We start from the raw sequence: 13,209 nt of genomic DNA, 5'->3' as shown, positions 1-13,209 counted from the left end.
TACAATTTAATGATGATGTAGTTAAAGGCATTGGTAAATATCTCAGTTCAGCCAGTGTAGACAAAGTGTTTTTATTTTGCAGATTTTTTTGTATGTTTAAATATTGTTATTACCTCTGCAGAGAACAAAATTTCCATTTTGGTTAACTGATCAAAATGACCAGTCTCCCCTAACACGATACTACATGTTGAAGCTCTCCAGGTCAAAATATTACTTCAGTAGTAGAGCCATAAAGTTGTGTACATAAACAGTCATATCTAACATTCTCACCAAGATAACTGTCAGGCTCCATAACCATGGGTTCATATGACCCTGTTAGTGTGTGTCCTGTGTACCGCTTGTAGCCTCCCCTCCACTGATTAGCACCAACCATAGCCATCTGGATTCCCTGCAGGTTTGACAGAAATATGAATGAAAAATGAAACTATAAATGCATCATTCATCTAAAATATTTTGAGTTTTTAACAATGTAAACCAATTAACAATGTAATCCAATTAACCCTTTAAGCATCAAATTCACAAAATGTCCACAAGCACCAGGCCATGTTTCCAGAAAGAAAGCTTAAATCTGTTACCACTTTCCACCACTAGATGGCAGATATGTGAATCAGCCATCCATAATCATTTTATAAATAATAATAATAATAATAATAATAATAATAATAATAATAATAATAATTTGTACAAAAATCACAAGTAATGAAATCTAGTACAACTGCCAACCTGTGATGCCACAATATTAAATTAAATGAGTAATTTTACTGCCAACATAAACTCTGCCATCATAAACTCTGCCATTTTCTATTTTTTTTTTCTCATTTACAAAAATTTTAAACTCTTGAACCTAAAAGATTATTTCTATTTTACCTCAGGCACGTAAGCTGCTCTGAATCCCTCTTGAGACATTTCTTGTTTCAGTGACTCTCCACTTGTTTGAGATCCTGTATGAGCCAAAAAAAATAAATAAAATAAAAAAAGAATGCTTAACTTATTTAATGCAGCATTATGCCATAATTCTGTATAAACAGAAAAATATTAATAACATGGATTACTGCTGCAGAAAATGGATGGATGGATAAGCAAAAAAATGGAAGCTTAAATAATTTGACATTATTCCATATGCTGCATTTAATTTGAATTCAGTTTCACTGAGGCTTCAGTGAGATTATAGATGCTTACTCTTACTTAAAAGTCCCGTGTAGACTAAAAAAATATGTCAGTTTAAGAAGTCACGACTTGGAGGAAGTGGCAACTTTTAAAATTATTTTCAGACATAGTATAAAGGTATTAATTGTTTACTTTTTGCATACAAATCAAATACATTTTAGAAAATGGAACAACTGATTTGAATCTGTTTTGATAACACGTGTACCTTTCATAGAAAAAATTCTGTCTTGAAAATTCTGTCGATTGTTCTCAAGCGCCTCAAAGGTCTCCACTTCAAACACGTAGTTTTTTTGAGGTTTAGATGCAATGATCCTCAGTTCTTGTAATGCACTAGTATTTGAAGAGTTAAATGCATTCCCAACCTATGGATGTTAAAAAAATATTTTATAAGGGTTTAGATGTAAAGATCCTGAATCCTGTTTGATGACAAAGCAACCCTCAGACAGGTGTATCACAATATATGAATGTTTGAAAAACGTACAAATCAAATCTGTGGATCAACTCTGCAAGACTTAGAATACAAGTAAATTTTACAAGTGCAAACTAATGTCCTACCTTATATACATTTCAGTCAGTCTGCAATATGAAATGTTCAGTCTGACTTAACCAATCACCATCTGACTCATGGCTGCAGTATAAGTTTGGTTGTAGATACACACTGTTGCTCTCCTTCTAATCACGACTGGTTAACCATTATAAAGCTGCTATGTGAACAAAACTGATCATCTCCATCCGGTATACAGTTAAGTGTGTAAAAGGGCAAAAAGTTTGAACTTAAAGAATTTAACTGTATTTTAAGACTTGCATAATTAAACTATACACAAATATTAAATGAGTTCATGTAATTACAAATTACCCCAATAGCGAATCTAACAATATTCTTAGAGTCAGCTTTTTCTATTGCTTCCTGTAAGTTGTCGCGGTCATCAGACGCTCCATCTGTAATGACTATCAAAACTTTCTTCACCTCTGACCTGGAACCTCTGGATGTTAGGAAGATTTTTTCCCTGAAAAAAGAAAGATTTTTCATTTTTAATTAAAGTTGTTGTACAGCAGTAAATTTGCACAGTTACGAATTAAAGAAACAAATTAAACAAACTAAAGAAACATCACTGAAAGGGTGGTTTGCTTGAATCCTAACTGAAATATCATTTTAAACTGATGTTAATCTAAAATAAATATCTGGCTAAATACTGTCCATGTTTGTAGATGGCTTGTCTTGTCACTTCTAGACATACAGGCTCAAACTCAACTGTTCCAGATGAAAAGGTCACCACATTAATATGATTTAGTGTCATTAATAGAATCTCTGTTTGAATGCATCTTAGACAGCCTTGAAATTTTTTTACTGGGATCCATTTCATGTCATAGGAACTAATGAATTAGAAAAGAGGTGCCAAATAAATGGAAAAAAAAAGTGTATGTAAAACAAAAGCACAACAAACTGGAAGATGAAAAACTGACCAAGAGAGAAAAAAGTCAACAAAGAAATTTCTAAATGTGGAAGCTTTGTCACTTACAAAAAAACACCCAAAGTTTCACCATACAAAGCAGACCAGAATGATAAAGGTACGTACACAACATGTGTAATGGCTTTAGCAGTAAAAGTCCACCCTCCGAACTGCCATATTTGTTGAATTTGTTGTCGCCAGTTATTAGGACCAAATTCTTTGAAGTCGAAATGGATTATGGATTTTCCAGAGAACTGAGTGATGGCAAACTGCAAAAGAAAACATATTAAATGTATACAAGTTAGAAATTACTTTTCTAAAGGCAAAATATCCAGTAGAAATAATATTTGAAATATATTCCTGATAAAGATATGAAGGTATTTAGTAGATGTGAAGCTTTCCATTTTAATACTACACCCTAATTTATATTCATTTGAACTGATTTTATTGAGTAAATGTGACTGTTACAGAAATATTTTATTTATCTTGTTTAGAAAATAATTTTGCTTTTTAGATTTTCCAAAATTATTTGCTCTTTGTTTTTACAGTTTGATAAAATGAAGCTTTTGAAGTTTTTTTAAATGAAGTTTTCTGTTTTTCTGTGTCTATGAAAATGTCCAAAATAAGTGATTTCTGACAGCCTTGCTCATTAAAAACAAACTAAAAATAATGGATTGCAGAATTTTCTTTTCTTTTGTGTTGTTTCTGCTGTTTAATAAAAAAGGTAAACATAGCCTTACTTGTGTATCTTTTCCCAGCAGCGACTCGATCAGTTTAGTAACAAAAGTTTTCATCCTTTCAAAATCTTGAGGACTCACACTGCCTGAGCCGTCCAACAGAAATGCGATGTCAGCTTGGGCTCTGCACTCTGTTAATAAGACAAGATAAATACACATCTGAACAGAAGTTTGAAGTTTACCCTCAAGAGTTGGGTTAGTACTTGTGTTTTTCACGCACAGCAGGTGAATCGACGCAAGGTACAAGACAGCTAATGCTACAGCTCCTGGTAACAAATATGGAAACTTTCTTCCAGCTGTTTTAACTGGTAGAAGACAAACATTAAAGATATGACACTAAACTACTTTAACAGCTTATTATTCTGGCTTTGTAAAAAATAAATAACAAATAAGTAAAACACGTAAAAAAAAAGTCTAGAAATGAATCAAATGTGTTTTAAAAACATGATCAAGTTTCAAAATGTTCGTATGTGGAACCTGCAAACGTCAGCTGGATGATTGTATGTTTGTGCAAACATACATCAGATTGTGTGTGAGAAGTGGGATGTCTTTGTGGTGACCTTCCATTAAAATGTATGTTTACCTTCAATAGAAGATGGTACAGGTGGCCCAATTCTACCAGATTTTTCTATCTCAATGCAAACACCACTGTACATGGTGATACTTTTACAGTCGTTAGGAATGGTTGGACCACATGCCTGGAGAAGAAATTAAAGGAATTCTATTGATAGATTATTTATTTTCTGTTTCTTTAAGCAATACATTTACATGCTGCAAGAAAAATGATTCAGAGAATTTGAAATCTCTGTAATTCACCAACTTACCGCAGTTTTCTCTGTGATGGGATCATATGTCATTGCCAAACCAAGTGACATGTTGACTGCAAATTCTGGCACTGTGAACATTTTCAAAAAGTCTTAAATAAATAAAAGCATAAATAAATTTTAACAAAAACAACAAACCAAAGCAACCACATGTGAAAACCCTCCCTATGTACAAAGATTCTAATTATGTGTAATTAAAGACTGTAGCTGAGGCGATTATCACATTGTTGTCCTTGTGGTATGCTTTAAAAAAAGTGAATTGAAAAACACAATTTTCTAATTTAATTTCAGTTATATCCATCATCTCATCATTAAAGTTCTGTCCCAAGAACAGAAAGATTCATTGATGGAAAAATGTATTTGACACATCAGATTATTTTGTCAATACTTTTGGAAAGAATGGTTTCCTACCTGGAACTTGCAGACTTTGGCATCTCTCAGTGGTGCACCTAAATATCTGACCGCTTCGGTTTCCTGAATACTGCTGAAGAGGGGCACTGACGAACAAACTAATAAAACCAGACAAACATTAAATAATGGCATCTATTTTTCTGTTAGGAAGCTTGATTTGTTATTATGATTATTATTTTACTACTGTGAAGTGTATATATGACTGAATTCTAAGTTAGAAGTATAAATATCACAAGTAGCAAACATGGCAGCTGTTAATCTATAACAGACTATAATGTATTCTCTGACTCACTCTGATAGTCTTTGCACCACCTGGTAGCCAAAACCTGCAGCAGGATTCTGCAGGGACTTCCAAGCTAGAGGGTCAATGTTGAAACAAAGTGCAGCTTTTAACACTGAAGAATGAAGAAGAAACATTTAAAGTCATGATGTGATTCTGTTTAATTTTGTTTATCAAATCCAATATGTAATATTTATAATGTTAGAAACTCAGACAAATAACAATATATGTTAGTTATGAGGATTTATGTCTGTGCTTTTTAAAAAAATACCACTAGAGAGCACAAAAGGAAGAACTTCTCAAATTCAGAACATAACAGCTCAAAGCCTTTATGAAAAAAAAGTAAAACATGCTGCAGGTGTAATTTCAAAGCCCTCCTTTTTTTTTTTTTTTACAGCAGAACCCATATTTTATGTCATCTTCTATTTCTATTTCTATTTGTAATTTATTTTCTTATTTCCATTTACCTTTTTAAATTTACTTATTTTTAAGAGAAAACTTTAAAAAGTAAAAAAAAAAAAAAAAAAAAAAAAAAAAAAAAAATCCAAAGAGGGAAAAAAAGAACTGAAAGAGGAGTCTCTTCCTTTTTGTTGTAGTTGAAATTTATGAAGATTTAAATCATTATGGTATGAAAAATTGTTCTCAATGTTAAAAACTTCAGGGTTAAAAATTGGTTTAAAAGACCAGTGACCTTTACATCTGCTGGACATTAAGGAATGTTGGTTTCCTTTGTATTTTGAAGTGTTTGTGATCATAAAGTAATGTAATCTCATTGTTTCTATAAGAACCACGTGAGAGATTTTTTAGTTCAGGGACACAGCCTTAGTTTTTATAACTTCAAACAAGAGCGTGTCGTGGTGGCTGCACTGCTGGGCCTTCAGTCCATTGATCAGGCTCATTGGCTCCACCTGGAGCTCCTTGATTGCTCCCTTGTCTCACCTGTGTTCTGCTCTACTTAAGAACCCTCCCGTCTCAATTTCCCTGCCAGGTGATCAACTGTTCTTGTCTTGTTGAGATACAGCCTTGCTTTATGTTCCAGATTGTCTGTCTTCCACCCAGTTACGCCACAGATTACTCTTGCCTGACCCACATCAGATTATCTTGCCCCAAGCCTAGGGGTGGTGAAACCGAGGCCTCATGAATCATCAAGCCAACTCTGACCCAAATGCATGAAAATGGCTTGCTGTTCTGAATCATTTGACCAAATTAAAGAGCTCCAGCTGCTGGCTGTGGGCGTCTGATGCATCATAAGGTCAGCGTTGCAGTTGATACCTCACATCTGTCATCCCTATCTCAACTTGGAATACATGTTCAATAAATGATACATATTCTACCATGAGTGAATATTTATTTTCTGTTGTTCATAAATGATAAAGAGGGGTTATTAGGTAAGATTAGTTAAGGTAACAGAATTGTGGTGTAACTTAAGTATACCAATCTGTAATGACAATAGTCCACTCACAGAGGGAACATATGAGGGAAGGGTGCTTGTGCAACAGGGATAGTGATTGTTAGTGATTTTAGACAGTTGTAGTAAAATTGTTTACTGTTTTATGTGTCTTATTATTTATAATAAATATTGCAAATGCATCTTATCAGCTACCTCATGAGTTTTTTTCTTTTTTTTTTTGCATAGCTGATTGTTGTTGAATGTGGCACACTGCACATTTATATACATTGATTATTTACTCCCGAGTTTTTTTTTATGTTAGCTTATATCTAGTTTTTTTTTTAATTGTTTATTTATTTTATAATGTTTTTGGCATTCAGGATGGATGGCAAAGTAAGATTTTCATTGTTCAGTGAAACTTGTTTCCTTCTTGAAATGTATTATGAGAAAAATGCTTTGGCAACTTTGTGATGCGTCATAAATTTTTATTTTAAAAACGTATTTTCTCAATAATGTCAGGCTTCAGTCTGCTCCTCTTCTGGCACACTACCTCTCCAGCTTTGGAGAGGTTGCACCTGAAAGAAACACAAGAATAAAATTGTAATTAACCAACTTTAAAATGATTAAAATTCTCTGCTGACAGTAATCAGAAACCAGCTTGCCTGTCTGAGGTCCTGCAGGTTGTAGTTTTCCTCTGCAGCTGCAGACCGAGACGTTTCCTCGAATGCTTCTGGTTGAAGTTTGATCATTTTAAAAACTGCTTTTTGCAAGGCTATTAAAACATTTATATATGGAGAAGGAAATAAAACTTACCTGTGATGTTGAAGGCACCGCCCGATCCGCCCCGAGCTCCTTCAGCAGTTACCCTGGCAACGGCGTCTCGAGCAGACGTTTGTTTCCCAAAATCTCTAAAAAGCTAAATGTGATCCAATATAAGCCAATGCTGATGTGATGCTTTCCCTAATTTTGTTGTCAAAATGTAATGGCGCACAATCGCTAGCAGAATCTCCTCTCAAAAATCCGCGATCTCCCCAGCGTTTGGAATCTCTCGTTGAGAGGTTGATTGAAGAAAGGTTACTTTCTGTTGAAGTAGTCGGTGGGGTATTCTTGTGGTGCTATTATTGGTATGTGAGCCATCAATAACACCAACACACCAACACACTGTGGAAGGCCCCACCTTTTCTCAAAGTATTCAGCCATGTCTTCAAGCTTTTCCCGGTCTGGAAAACAAATCATTTCAGGAACTAACAATGCGCAGGCAGCCTTACAGAAGTCCTGCACACACCGACACACTGATGATTTACTGACACCAAAAAGATGACCGATACTTCTGTATTCACTGTTGGTCGCCAGCTTCCACAGTGCAATGGCAACTCTTTTCCTCAGGGGCAAACAGGCTCTGAAGTTGGTGTTTTGGTTCTCCATCACTGGACAAAGGTATGAAAATGTTTCCTCAGACATTTGGAAATTGCAGACCCACTGCATGTGTGTGAACCCCAGGACTGTCACATCCCTCCATTCATTGGCCCAGCTGAAAGCCCAAATGACTGGTTGGTGGCGCTGCTTCAACAAAAGAAGAAGCATCTAAAGAAAAGAAAAAAAAAAAAAAAGAAGAAACACAACTTAATACACTATTAAGTCAATGTAATACAACATAATATTCCTTACAAAAAAAGGGCATGTATAAAGGGGAGCAACATAAATAAGGAAATATGTGATTTAACATAGATATATATGAAACCTGTATCTTGTTAAATCATCTATATCCTTTCCATCTTATGTTTTCTATTTTTTTTTAATTTCCTTATTTTTGTTATGTTTTCATAAACACAAGAAGTAAACAAAAGACTGCAGAATTGAAAACAGAGTTCTATTCTATTCCACAGTCATTTAGCAGACGCTTCTATCCAAAGCAACTTACATTTGAGAATAAGAACAACACAAGCAAGAATTCAAACAAGATGGGACGTCATCATTAAGTAGTAGTCAGACTGCTGTGAGTCCAGTTGGACCCAGGTGCAGTCATAAAGTGCTAGAGGCAGTGCATATACTTTTTTTTTTTTTTTTATTTATTTATTTATTTTTTACGTCATTTTGTTTAAATACAACATCACGATTTCATCAAACAATGTCAACCTGGGCATAAGTGCACACAGCTTATTCAGTACTTTGGTACCAAAGAGCTGGACAAATCTTTCTAACTCATTACATTACAGTGCAGTTCATATTTAAGCTACACATGTAACATATTTTCGGGTAGAGAGGTTATTTTGTACAAGTTGGTAAACATATGAGTACAACTACATGACATACATAACATGGCATGACGTCGCTTACCCTGTGGCGCCTCTGTCTTTGTCGCACAACGGCGTATCTCTCATTCCACCGCAAGACCCAAGCCAGAAGTTTTCTTCTCCTTTCGGCTGTGTTTCTCTTTGCCGCCCGCAATCTTCTCTCGTACAATGCGGCTTGTGATGTTTGTAAAAAACAATGGCCTCCACTGTTGTTTGTTCAGTTGCGTCTCGTTTGCTGTCGTCGCACTAGGCATTTGGTCTAAACACCGCCACCCAGTGGCAGTCCGACTTGCAGTGGAAACGCTGGAATTGGCTGGACCATTCAATAATGCACTGGCCCGAACCGAACCGCTCAATGGAAATGAGGCTTTTGAAGATCCCGCGTGCTGCTCGATACGCGCTGATGATGTAACGAGCCGCGTTTGGTCTATCACGTGACTTTTGGCATGCTGAACATAGACATAATAATTATTATTATGATGCTGAATCCTGCTCAGAGACCATGCTCGCAACACTTCCGTGTCACATGCTCGACACGTGATCGAGCAGGTCGGCTCGAGCATAACATCCCCGCCCTTATTACCACACTGTTTGGATGCTGGATTAATGCCATGATATTCGGAGTTTTTGCAGATTCCTGAGCGCCACAGTCATCCTGGATCCTCCCTCATCCTGTCGGACTATTCCTGTTTCCCTGCACTTCCACTCCTGTACAATAAATAAATTTTCTGCCATATGCATATTCCTGGGTGTGGCCGAATTATGGGTCTTCAGGGGAAACCTTTACAGAGCGACAGAAATATATAGCTTTACCTCTTCAGAACGAACTTACATTTATTGTCCTAAATTTAATAGCTTAGTATGCTGGGGAAGGTGTCTAAGAATAAAAAGCAAGCAATGTCTTGAAAACTGAACACATGATGTGGTTTTGCATCTGGCAAGTCACAAAAATGACTGATAACTGCAAAACACAAACTTACCTGAAAGGAAAAGTATAGTTGAGATCATCCAACCCATTGTGTTCATCTCATGGGAGACAGTCAAAGTCTAAGGTCAAAGAAATTTATCTGAAAATTCAAAAGCAATTTCTTTCTCCAGCTGAAAGTGCCCTGTGGAAAAAGCGGAACCAGACTGCAGAACTCACTAGAGATGGGGTTTATGGCTCTTTGAAGGGAGCCGGATCTTGAGGAGCTGTTCCTTTCAAAGAGCCATTCAAAAGACTGGCTCGGTCTCACAATATCTTACAAAATTTCACAATATACATATAAGAATGACAAACAATCAAAATATGTACCTATATGAAATCTACTATACAAGATTAAAGAATTATAGGAAAAATATAAATAAAAAAGGATAAACCTGAGCAGTGCAAATTCTGGGAAATGTTTTGGATAGAACTCACAGTATTTGTTTCCAAGCAATAATCTCTGCCCATAGATACTTCACATGAATGGAGCGTGTTGGAAATCAGACTTGTATGATGTCACAAATGTTATTTATTTTATTTTCATTTTACTCACCTGTACTACTTCTTATTTACTTATTTATTCATTTTTTTATTCATTCAGTCATTTTAAGCTGGAAGGCGTGTGGGGGGGATTGGGCTTGGCGTGTGTGTATAAGTGTGTGCATGTGACTGTGTGAAAGATTTCACTGAGTGTTTTTATTCTTATGTTTTTAATCATGTAAATAACTTTGTGTTGCCTATGGCATGAAAAGCTCTTTATAAATAAAGTTTGATTTGATTTGTTTTTGTGAAGGCAGTGTCAAAAATTTGTATATAAAAAGAATGGCTCACAAATGAATGGCTCACAGCTGTGAATCGGTTCCCATTGTTCATTTAAAAGAGTCATTCAAAAGAATCGATTCGTTCATGAACGTCACATGTCTAGAACTCACCAATATGCAGTCATACAGAGGAACTGTAATGTAGGAGGAGCTACAATATTGATTCCAGGTTTTAACCCTCCATGGCATGGTGCAGGCTGCTCTCACAAATGATTCGTATGATTTCATACGAAAAGTAATGCACTGACATTTGTACATATCCTGCGAAATTCTGACCAGGCTTTGACGCAACGTTTGCTCTGTAGGCGTTTCCTTTACTTTCAGTGGAAAGTGCTATATTTAAAACTACACCCATGCAATAATTTATTAATTTGTATGTTCTGCAAATGCATATTGCCTTTAGTTTGTTCCGTCATTTCTACTAAAAATATATTGTTTTAACCGGATGTCACACGGTGGCGCTGTTGAGTTTGTGGCGCTGCCGAAGCTGAGAGCCATACTTTCTGCTGGATATTTCTCTGTCTTCAGCTTGGACCCACTACGTACCGGGTTTCCACCCCAGGGCAGCCATCCTCCAGCAAGGTGCTACAAATAAATCTCCTGAAGGAGTGGGTACAGCGACCTGAAAAAACTGAGGTATTGCTCATACGGGGAGTGCAAGAGGAAGAGGAAGTGGGTGAGCAGTATTTGCCATCTACTGGTGCTCTGGACTGTGATCTCACCCACCTGCCAGAGGATAAGCGGTAGCAGGTGAGAGAAGTTTGTAACTCTCCAGTATTTCAAGAGAATCCTGGGAGAACAGATGCTGTGGAACATGATATTGTACTTAAAGAAGGAGCCTCTGTAAGGCGTCTCAGTTACAGGGTTCCTGAACGGTTGCTGGCATCTCTGAAAAAGGAGCTGGATCTGATGCTGTCCCTGGGGATCGTTAAGACTTTAAAAAGTGAATGGTGTAATCCGGTGGTCCTGGTGCCAAAGAAGGATGGCAGCCTGAGGTTCTGTATTGATTTCAGGTACCTGAATTCCATCTCACTATTTGATTCCTATCCAACACCAAGGATTGATGAACTGCTTGAACGGCTGGGAAGAGCAAAATAGTTGAGACAATTGATTTGTGCAAGGGTTACTGGCAGGTCCCACTGACGGAGAGGTCCAGGAAGCTGACAGCATTCAGAACACCATGGGGCCTGTTCCAGTTCACAGTGATGCCGTTTGGACTGCATGGGGCACCGGCAACTTTCCAGAGACTAATGGACCAGGTACTGTGCGGCGTCAATTGGTGGCAATGATGGGATAAATATTAAGAATGTTAAATGTTGTATTTTCTGTTTATTGGGTTGTTTTGTATTAAATATTTCAGTGATTATGGTTTAGGTTGGTCACATGGTTATGGACGGTGGTTTTCTAGTTTAATTAAGACACCTGTGATGTGTGTGTGTTTGGTCTTGTAGAGAGAGGGTGTGTGGGTCGCCGTATTCTTTGTTGACCGCCACCTTAGTTAATCGCTGTGATTTATTTCTTTGCCTTTGGATTAAGTTAGTATATGTTGTATTAAGTTAAATTTATTCTTTTTCAATAAAGTTATAAAACGTATAATTTTGGATCTCAGCGGATTTTTTATGTGCGCGTCAGACAAAGAGGAAAGGCCCAACTTCAGCCTCTCGGTGACTTTTTTTTGGTGGTTTTTGAAGTCATCACATTTTTGTCAACAAAGAGCACGATATTACGGACCAGGAGAAGGAGTCAATGAATGGATCTCGAGGATATGGATTAATATCAAATGGATTGGATTCCTGACCAAGTGTTGGATGCAAGACAGAGGTATGCGCTGGCTGCTTAGCAAACAATTCATGGAGTCACACACACAAATGAAAAACGCAACCAAGGTAAGCGCACCTGAGGATGTGTATTTTCGTCGATGAATGGAAAGGATGTGGATTGTGTATTGGAGCCTTATGATCATCTGTACCTTCTGACTGTCTGATTACCGTTGTGAGTTGGATTACCCATTGCGCTGATACCGTATGGCTTTTCAAATGTGGAGCATTCTTGAGAGCTATGAACTGTGTGTGTGTGTCTCGAAGTTACCGCTGCTGTGGACATGTGACATTTTATTTGGATGAATTGTGAGATGTGGACATTGCGAAAAATGTGCTGAAATGTAAATTAAATGAAAGCTGAAAAATGAGTCAAACAAATGCTGGTGTCTAAAGTTCTGAAATGGATAATGGGAAACGAGAAATTAAGCTTACAGCCAAGGCCCTGGCAAATAAAACCGAGAGACTGCAGCAAGAGCGCAAAATGGTTGTTAATAAAATCAAAACCCTTATTCTAGAAATGAAAAGTCTGATGAAAACAAGAGACAATGTATCTGATGTGTGACACCAGATGGAAAGTTTGGTTAATCTTTGGAAAACTGCAACTCTGTCACATAACACACTGATTCCTTTACTTCCTGAAGACGAACAAAATAGGCAAAATGAGTGGTTTGTAAGCATTATGGAATACAGTAATACATTTAAAGAAGCTGTGAAACAGTGGCTAAGTGGAGCAGAGGACTTATTCCAGAATGATAGCCTTGATCCTGCTGCTATAAATGAACAAGCTACTCTTCCTTCATCTTCAGAGACAGTTGAGCCTCTAGTGGAAATGCAGGCTCTGTCTTCCATCAATAAGGATGAGATACAAGATGATGTGAAACCAAGTGACAGTGTCTCAAATATTGGAAGCCAAGTAACCAGAGCACAAACTTCTGCCACTGGGAGAAAGTCTGCTGTTTCATCTACTGCTTCTGCTTGTCTTAAAGCTGAGGCTGATTTGGCAGCTTTAATAACAAGGCAACGATTATTAAAGGAAAAACATCAACT

At 36.9% G+C, this 13,209-nt stretch overlaps 1 pseudogene; it reads right to left on the bottom strand.

Moving 5' to 3' along the window:
* LOC121633004 overlaps positions 1–13,209 on the bottom strand; it is a 60,502-nt pseudogene that overhangs the window by 13,682 nt on the left and 33,611 nt on the right.

Source organism: Melanotaenia boesemani, chromosome 21, assembly GCF_017639745.1.
Source record: "Melanotaenia boesemani isolate fMelBoe1 chromosome 21, fMelBoe1.pri, whole genome shotgun sequence".
Lineage (NCBI taxonomy): Eukaryota > Metazoa > Chordata > Actinopteri > Atheriniformes > Melanotaeniidae > Melanotaenia > Melanotaenia boesemani.
This window is presented reverse-complemented; position numbering and strand designations above follow the sequence as displayed.